The sequence below is a fragment of the Phasianus colchicus genome, chromosome 15 (assembly GCF_987193195.1).
Source record: "Phasianus colchicus chromosome 15, bPhaCol1.hap1.1, whole genome shotgun sequence".
Taxonomy (NCBI): Eukaryota; Metazoa; Chordata; class Aves; order Galliformes; family Phasianidae; genus Phasianus; species Phasianus colchicus.
Window position 1 is genome coordinate 15432481 of NC_143450.1, and position 10098 is coordinate 15442578.

General features: G+C 39.4%; 1 long non-coding RNA gene across 1 annotated transcript; it reads left to right on the forward strand.

The window, feature by feature from the left end:
- Positions 1 to 436: 436 nt before the first annotated feature.
- Positions 437 to 1076, forward strand: LOC149915922 (uncharacterized). The gene is made up of 3 exons (XR_016471303.1): positions 437 to 619; positions 698 to 818; positions 988 to 1076. It is a non-coding gene; the product is annotated as an uncharacterized LOC149915922 (long non-coding RNA).
- The last annotated feature ends 9022 nt before the right edge of the window (positions 1077 to 10098 follow it).

The following is a 10098-nucleotide window of genomic DNA, read 5'->3' on the forward strand; positions in this document are numbered from 1 at the left end:
TTCAGACAAAAAGGAATTTTCCACTGCTGCTGGAGCAGTGGGAGAGCAGATGGCTGAGAGCTGGGGAAGGCAGCAGCTCCTGGTGCAGGGCAGAGGGTCGCGTGCGACAGCATCCCCAGAGCCAGCATCCCTCTGGGGACAGGAGGAGGGGGGGCTCCTCTCTGCTTCTGGTTCACTAATGCTTAACAAATTGTTGGAATTGCCTTGGAAAGGCATCGCTTATGCCATTAAAATGAAGATAAGTATGGCTGCTTAGTGTTAATCTAGTAAAATCTCTCATCCTGGAAAAGAAAATACATATATCATGAGTCTATATGAGAGGAAATTTTAGTTGGAGCACAGCAGACAAACTCAAAAATGAAGTGCTCTTCTTCTGGAAGTGCCTCTTAGTCTTCTACGTGGATGGAAAGCTCTTCACTAAGTTTTATTCCAAACTATGCAGAAGTCAGAATAACACTGGGTTATCCCCATGTAGCCCTATTTAAGTCTCACATTTCCTTGAATGCTCTACGTCCTGCAGTATAATGTGGCCATGATGGAGAGCAGAGTGCTGATGAGAGAGACAGATTTGTTAGGTGATAACTTTTGTAACCCATTGGCAACATGTTGTGTCCCTGGGGTAAGTGATGGGATTTCTCAGCTGTGCTGTGTCCTTCTGCTTCTTGTCCATCCCTAATTTACACTCCCTTCTGTCCAGGGCCAAACAGATGTGCTGATTCTGATGCCAAATGGAAAAAATGGGTCCAAGAGGAAAGTAAAAGTGGAAAAAGCACTTGCCTGGGGAGATGAAAATAAACTTCTTGAGATTCTCTTTGTTGGTAATTTGTTTGCACTTAGCTAAAATGTTTTTTCCTTCTTTTCCAAAGATTTAGTTTGGAGACAAGCTGAATCATTTGTTCTGTTTTCACTGTGGTGTTATTGAAGTCTTCTGACCTTTCTTTTTTTTTTTTTTCTTTTTTTTTTTTCCCCCTTTTGGATTTATTCAAGTTTTAAAATGCTTTCACTTCAAGGACTGTGAAACTTTACAACTTCAGTCTTTGGCAAATGAATGCATACAGAAGAATTAATGGGAAAATACAGGTATTCCTATTAGATTGCCCTTCTGGTGCAAGATAAACTCTGCTGTTTGCATCTCCTGAACCATTATCTTCCTCACTTCTGAGGGAAAGATTAGTGGAAATTAAACTAGTTTTTGAGGATACCTTCTGGAGGCTGATTTGTGTTAGGTGGGAGCTTGTGTGGGAAACCCTTCACACCTTGAAGCTCAAATGTTCCATACCAAAATGAAAAAAAATAATTGGAAAACGAGCCACGAAGAAAAAACATCTTGTAAACCCAATTAATAGGAAGGAAAACATAAAATGCAGGGATAGAAACTGCTTTCTGTTGGTTTTAATAAATAATAAAAGTGGCTGTAATGTCTCTTTGTTATTTTCTTCATTTTGCAGGGAACAAACAGTGGTGGCAGATTTTTTCATCTGGTCATGAAAAAGGGAGGTATTTCCAATGGAAGTGCATCTTTGGAGACATTCCAGGAGAAAGAACTTAAATAATAAAATCATACGCGAATAGACTTGCCTCAGTTATTTTACCTTTGAGCCACTGAACTGAGATCATTAGCTGGGTGGGAAGCCACATACTCTGACTTCTATGAGGAGCAGAGCAGCCAGCATCTGGGCACAGGTTAGCATGGCATCTCCTGTGATCTGCTCACCTTTCTTGTCGCTTTAACAGAGTGCATCCATGCTGTTAGCTTAATGTTGTATCACCTCTCCCCTTCTTCCAAGACAAGTTTCATTTTAATCACTGCAGAAATATTAACTGTGATAAGAGGGACTTGTAGTCTATTAATTTCTTTCTCCATAGTAGGTTGCCATCACTAATAATCATTGCAGGCAGTTCATGCAGTGCTAGCTGCAGCTGCCAGCTCTTTCCCTGATAAAATCTTGTTTTAGAAACTCCAACTTAGTGAACTTTCAAGTATTTGGTAATAAATTATCTACGTAGAGCTAGAAAGAGTTTTGATCTTTATTGTCAAAACTAAAACATATCACACAATTATATCTGTTTAGAGGAAATTTAAGTGGGAATTAAAGTTAGTCATTTCTTACTATGGAGATAGCTATGAAAAACTAGAGAGTGAAGGACGACTCATAACTTTAGGACCTCCATCTTCATCCTGATCCACTTTTCTACCACACGACCACCTAATGCCTTGACGTCCAATGCAAAATATGGTTTGGGATGAATCTAAATTTCCAAACATTTTCAATGTCTGAGGCTCTTGCTGTTTTTGCATTGTGGAATGAGGGGATGTCATAAATTACTTTTTTTTTCCAACTGAAAAATAGATTACCAAGATCAGCCTTTGTAGGTGTGAAAAGGCTATCCTGCTTTTTCATCACATTGGCTACACTAGTTGATATCTGTATCCAAAACCTAGTATTCAAAGCAACTTACTTGATATTAACTTGGACTTTCTTGGTAGCAATGAAGGGCGCAAAAGCCTGGTAATCCTTCCTCCTTTTTCTAATGAAGCTGCAGCATTTTCTTTCTTAGCATTTTTTTTCCCTCCTTTTTAAGCAGCAGTTGTGATGGAGCTGCAAGTTCTGCCCTTTAGGGCTCTGCTGAAGGCTGCAGTAGTTATGTAGTTCAGTAATATTGCTTGATACTATATAATGAACTGTACTTTTGAGAGTAATAGCACACATTTTGTACATGATAATTCAGAGGAAGATGGTTTTTATATATCTTTTATTATAAATGAAACTATTCAACAATTTTGATTGTAAAACAGGAACAAGAGCAACAAAAAATGACTCCACACTGAGGGGAATATGAAGTTATAAGCCTGAAATGAAAACTGTCTTGGTTAATCACTCTGCTAGAATAAATTCCAGAGCTGAAAGAAAATGAGTGAATTACAGCTTACATTAAAGTTTCTCTATTGTCTATTTCACATTAGTGAGATATAGCAGAACTTAATAGAGTTTGAAGCATGTTTGTAGAATACTACAGATGTACCTAATTTAAATGAGCTTTTAAAACTTCAGTGATGCAGAGGTATATGAGAGGAACTGTACCAACTCTGTCACCTTCCTACACCCTTTCCCTGGATTAAGCACCCCTGCCTGACTCTCATGTTTGCCTACGCATAGAGGATTAAATTTACTTTGCCTAGTCAGATGTACCATGGTCAGCTTCATTTTATAATTGAATTTTCTCTAATGCATTTTCTATGCTCATTAAGCCCCCCCAAATTAGTGGGAGTTATCATACACTAAACTGAGCAGATGAGTAAGCGAGTGCTTGAAACACTCTGTGGCAGTTACTTTGGACCTCCACTAAAAGCTGATATTTTCTTTTGTTGCAGTGCCCAGGGAAGCGGAGAAGAACTACTGTGATTTGCTATTTAGATGCTATAAAGTGAAAGTGAGATAAAGGCAGGTCTTTGTAGAAAATACTTTGGGTAAGAACATACTGGTTTAACAATGTTAGTCACGGCACATTTACTTATATATTTATTCTTTTGAAAGGCTTTCTGTAAACTTTGAACATGAATACAAAGATAGCAGTTACTCATATAGGAAAACAGATCATTGCACTCCATCAAAGGATAAAGCAATGAGGGATCTGCGGGTTCATCAATGACAGAGATCAGCTTTTCGGATCAGCTCTTCACATCTCCAGCGGGAGTCCATTGGGAGGTACAGAAACCATCTGCATCCTGAGCATTTCATTCAAATCTGTGCGTCAGATATTTACTACAAGGTCTTCTTTGACTCTGCGCGGTATTATCAGTGATCAGGAAGCTTGGATCATTGTAGGAAGTATTGAATGTCTCATTTCAAAATCAGTCTGGAAACATTCCCAAGGATGCATCTGCTCTTCTAATTTGGTACAGAGGATAAGAAATTGTGAGGAAAATTAAAGCTGGAGTAAACTCTAAGCATCCTACATTTTGATGTTGCTGTGATAGAAAATGAATATAAAAATGGAAAAAGCTCCAATAGTTGTTCTGCTTTTAACCTTAAATTGTAACTGATGGCACAAAAGAGATCAGTCTGTATTACAGGAACAGAACTTTTTCAATGATTTTTATGTGATAGAAGTGTTATATACATAAAATGTGTGCTGCACACACATTCTGAAAGCCAAATTTCTGAGCTTTCAGAGGCTCTGCTACTCGGTATAGCCATGGCTACTCAAGAGCAATCCAAGATCCTGTACTATATAATGAAGTATTGTATAGTGTACTATAAAGCAATAGATCTATGATGATGTAATAAGCCTTAGCCAGTGAACCCGAGCCTGAGGTCTGGCTGCAGAGCATCCAGAAAAAGCAGGGGAAAAGATGCACTGAGAGCTTGTACCTAGTTTTTCAGGCTTGCTGCCAAGGTGTCATTTGAACTTGCTTTACCCACCTGCTCTGGAGGGACTTGCTCCAGGCTGGGGAGGGACTTAGGGAAAAGGTTGTGGCCAGAGAAGCAGCTGCCCTGAGGTCTTATTGCTTTGCTCTGACATGGTCTTTCCTCAGCAACACGCAAGCACATTTCCTGAAATTCTATCTATTTCCATTGAGGACACACTTATTTCCCTCTTCTTACTCTTTATTTTCTCTGTCTCAGTGTCCTTGACTCATTCCTTGTTTCCCTTCCTCGAGACTGCCTTGCTCACTGGTAAATCACCTCTCTGCATCCCTGATGCTCCCTGGTTCCTTTTTCAGCCTAACCTATTAGGTGTGGCTTGGAACAAACTGATGTGCTCTCTTGGAATAGGAAACGCATGAAAGATGCACTGCAGGTAGCTTAGGTCGTGGTGGTTGGTGGCATAACATCAGGATTACAGCAAATAAATCCTGGAGGCTGGCTGCCTGTGACTGTGCCCAGTACAACTTTTGTTATTTTCTTTGCTTTATTTTTCCGCATCATCTAGCACAGAACATTCAAATCATTATAACTTAATGCTCTTTAATGCGTTTGTAAAAGAAGAAAGGTTGGTTGGTTGTATTTTTGTTTTCCTTCCATCTCAGGAAGAGGGCTTTTAAACTCAGTTTATGTTCAAAATGTTGGCAATGCTGAATTAGAAGAAAATAATCAGTCCTGTAGGAACTGTCCTGGGGAAGTGATCCAAGGAGATCACTGAGTGTAAGTTTGTTGGGCTGACTGATGGTGTAGTTTGCATTTACAGCACTGTTTTGTACTTTGCACACCTCCCTTAATAACACCTGTTTCTCATCCAGCTCATTTCTAAATGTTTCTGCTGCTGTTGAATTTAACGAAGTTGTGGAGGGAAGTTAGTGTAAACATGCTCTGATTTTTATATATATATTTTTTCCTGCAAACCAACTTTTCCCACAGTCTTACACAGCTATTTAAAACAGGAAAATGTAATCTAAATGTAATCTCCTTTTTATTGCATTGACTGCGTGTTGTGGAAGGGAATTGCACCGTATGTCAGACAAGTGGTATAACTAGTTACAAGCCTGTAATCAAGCTGTAGAATATTAAAGCAGTTCTATGCATTTTCCACCTCAGTGACCCCAAAAATCAGTTCAGGTTGCATGTGGTAAGTGCTGTTAGACAGAAGAGGTCCATTACAGCTTAGCTTCACAGGAACTGTTAGAGCTGTAGTCAGTAAGTCAGAAAAAATTATCAGTAACAGATCTTGAAAGTGGTCTATTTCTTAATGGCAGCTACAGCAACAGCACTACTGCTGCATGCCAACTAGAATCTAATTCTGTATTTTCACCAATAGAGATACAACTCCATAGAGCAGTGTTTTCATGAACCAAGCACCGTAACCATCAGTAATCTCTGTAACCCTGCCCTACTTTGTCATAGACACATAGCATGCAGCATGAACATTTTTTTTAATGCAGACAATACATGAGGCAAGGCAAAGTAGGAACTCAGCATTGCAGTGTGATTTACTGGCACTTAGAAATTGTATTTTCATCTGATGTAATTTTCATTTGAACTTTAGAGCCTGCTTTTTTTTCCCTTCAATTTTATTCTGTGATTTATCCTTAAGTCATACTTCTGCTCCTTTTGGGTTCTTCCTGTGCATGTAATTCCTTTGGGAGCAGCTGCAAATGAAAGGCAGATTGGATGTGTCTGCTTTCTTGTTTTTGCAACAAAGAGTGAGGCTGCACAGAAATGCTTTTATTCAGATCACCACACTCAGAGTGCTTTTGTTTGTTTTCTTGGCTTGAAGTGCTACTTCCATTTTCACTTTTCTGCTGGAGTGAGAAAACGATGAGCGCGAATGGTAGAGCAAGGGTTGGTGTCATGGAAAAATAACTATTTATTTGCCCAAGTTATTGAAGAGAAAACTTTCAAACACCATATCCTAGTAAGAAAATAAATCAATGAACTCTAGAATATATATTAATCACCTACATTGTAGGTCTTGCTGGTGGCTCAGTATGTTTATGCTAGGAATTAGCTGCTTTATCTAAGCACCCAACGAATTTTTGTTATATTTAAGCTTGGTTCACAGTTGGGTGGGGGATGTCATGGAGGACAAATCAGGACAGAAGGGCTGGCTGTAAGCAGAACTTTCTTGATGCTCATCTCAGAATCAGTGGTTTTTGAACAAAACATTGAGAACACATTTTCTAGAACAAAAGAGCAGACCTGAAAATTGTCAGAAGAATCTCTTTGAGATAAATACTTTATTTAAAACAACAATAAATCTGAAACCTTCCAGCAAAGCTCCATGCATGCTGGTTTTATACCAGAACACGACATTTTGTTCTGGTATTGAAACATGAATGCAGAGGCTAATTCTTTTTCTGGGAAACTGCACTGCTTGCAGATGGACAGAGAGAACATGTTATCCCTTGTTTAAGAGCCAGTTCATCTGGATTTACTGCTCAAGTCTTTCTGGTATTCTATTTGTCTTTCCTTTGGTGGAATAATTTGTAATTATTCCTATCTTTTCACCAGGTGTTATAATGTTGTGGTCTTTTCACAATTTACATTTAATGTCCCATGATATCCAGAATATACAACAAATCTTCATACTCTATCTCTTGTCTTTTAAAGATTTAACTTTCATTTTATGTCTATGAATTGTTACATACAGAATAACCATTGGAAGATCCCTAAAAAAATAATACAGTTTTCCACTTCAAGAATTTCATTTTCCAAGACGCTTTTTCCTTTACATTATTTTTTCCCTCCTCTTCCCTGTTGTATCTTTAAGCTATTTAAATCCAGCTGTTCACCTTTCTCTGGTTCATAAACTTTTTTGTTTCTTTGATGAGTGAATGCCATCATCATTTCAGAATGGATAAAATGGAAGAACTATGAATCACTACTGCAGAAATGAATGTCAGAAAAAAGTCTTCTTGTATGTTAACTTGTTTTCTAGAGCCTATGGGAATACCTAATAATAGAGGAAATGTTCTTCACTTGGTTCAGCCCAAGCATTCAAAGCCTGCCTTGCATCAGCCTGCTAAAAGCAAACCCTGGCTCTTGTGCATGCCTCACGTCCCATATGGACGCAGGGCTTTCTCTGGTGTGTGTCATAGTGACCTCTGTCCCACGCATCTGCAGCCCTACCTGAGTGAGTTCTGAGCACAGATTGCCTGGATTTAAGGGCTCTCAGTTCCCTCTGTTAGCAATGCCTCCTGCTGCTTGATGCTGGAAGGATTTTACCTCCAGAGAGCCTCTTCCCCTTCTCAGTGCCGTTACTACTGCTGCCACATCCCCTTCCCACAGAAGTGCAAAGCCAAAGCTGGAAAATAGGCAGAAGGCTGCAAACTCCTCCTAATCTCCAACTTTGGGAGCAGCATCCAGGCAGAATTCCAAATTTTCACTCATGCTGTCTGGGTAATCTATGGGGGGATTATGACCTACTTCAAACCTTATGGACAAGTGGGCATGCCTCATCTCCTCTTGTTTCCTTCAAACATGTATCATGAGATGGTAAGAAAAGGATCATTTTATTCTTTAATTTTGGTAGGCCATCAGAACCCTTAAAACTTCAATCTCAGCACTTTGACTCCGTATATTTTTCACACCTGTGCTTTTACTATTTTAAAAAGAATCTGTGCGTATATTACTTAGAAAAATATTATACAAATAAAGTAGAACAGCCTTAATTAAACAATTTAGTGTTTGCCTAGTCAGTGTGATTAACTTTTTGTCCCAGTAACCCCAGAAATGATAGCGCTAACAAATAGTGCAAGGCGTTTTAAAATTAAATGAAATGTTCCTTTGATTACATTAAAGATAATGCATTTTAGAGCTATTCCTTCAGGAGCTGTTTCTTGCCCGTGACAGCACTGATCAATTTGCCGTGTCTTTCCCTCCAGGAGTAATCTTTAAATCTCCTCGAGTCATTGTTTGATCAAAGTGCATTTGCAATTGGGTGACTGGAGCAGTCTGAGTTGTCATCTAAATGTAAAGGTCCTATGGGAAAGAAAAAGAAAAAGAATGTACTTAATGCTTAGGTTAATAAATTGATCTGAGTACGTGGGTAATTACACACAGGTTAAAAAAAAAAAAAAAAGTGATAGTCTTCGAGGAAAAACTGTTCTTAAAAGTCTTGATAAAGATTTGTTTGAGCTATTATTTTTCCAGGAAAACCAAGTCATGACTTAACGTTACCTACAGGAGTTAGCAGGTGAAAAATGACTCCTGGATAGCAAGGGCAGACACTGAATTCTCTTATCACAAATTATAGTTTATTTGTGAAATGTACTCTGTAGGAAGAGGCCATGAAGGATTGTCAGCATCAGTCCCATGAGCGTTGGGTTGGGTCCCCTCCAGTACAGGCAGCCTGTTTGCTGGGGGAAGCTCTCTACTCCCCTGACCTGACCAGAGAAACAATAGCACTGCTGTCCTCAGCTTTCGGAGAGGTAATGCCACATTTATGGGGGACATCCATTCATTTGGCAAAATTGCAGAAATATGGATTGCTTCCAGTCCAAGCAAGAGCGAGTAAATCTGCTTTTACACTGTGCTACCCAAATCTGAACCCAGACCCTTCTCAAATCCCATGCCAGGGAGCAGACTGATGCACTGTGTGCATTCTTACAGTGTAAATGATAGCTTTTTCTGGGCAAAAGACATATGGTATTAGGAAAAAAAAAAAGGAAAAAAAGGAAAAAAGAGATTTTTGGCATTTCTACAATTCTACAAACAAATTATGGAAAGTGTGTTTTGAAATTATTTACAAAGCTTGGAATTTTGTCTCATGATTTGTCTTTTCTTTTTTTTTTTTTTCCCCAGAAATACCCGAGCAGTAACCAAGATAAGGGGTTCCAAGTGGGGTGAGGGTGGGATAGCAGGGAACCTTAATAATGGGAATAGAACTGTGAGAAAAGGGTAAGGAAATTTGTCTTATCCCATGTTTACAGCTCATTTCCACTTTTCAACATGAGCAGAAATTACTTTTTTTGGGTATTTCCATGGGCATTTGGAATGAAAAAAGAGCAGGAGGGAAGCAGTGATGTTGTTCTCATGCATAAGCCAGTAAAGCTGGGGAGAGAAGGAGGATGTTGGGGTATTTGGGGCAGCTGGGGCAGTTGCAGACTTGGCTTAGCAGATTTTAACGTAGGTCACTCTGGGAAGCTCAGCAGTATTCCCCACAAAATGAGCAATTTTGGGATACAAACTCCTGCAAACAGCCTCTCAGACCTCTCTCAATGCTGCTGTTGCACATGGGCAAGAGACCAGAGCATTTCATAGACAGCCACAGAGAATCAACTGCTGAAGGGCAAGAAGGATACTTGCCTGACGGTGTCTTTTAATTCAGATGATAGTGCAAGAATATTGATGCTATCCAGAAGGCAGGATGGGATTTCCCACAGCTGCAAATCTTGATGAAAATATTAGGGGAAAAAAGAATAGAAGCAAAACAACCGAACTAGCTCTTCTCTCCCTCATATTCTTGCTCTGCCTAGAAAAAGATTGTAGAAAAAAGGTCTTATATGTGGTTTGGGGACCAGGTTCAACAACATGAGCATTTTCCACAACACAAGTGCCTTTAAGAGATCTTTTGGGGGTTATGATAGCACAGTCCTGGTGTGAGGACATGTCAGCCTTCACTTTTCACCTGATCTGTTAGGAATCTGAGGTGACTGGC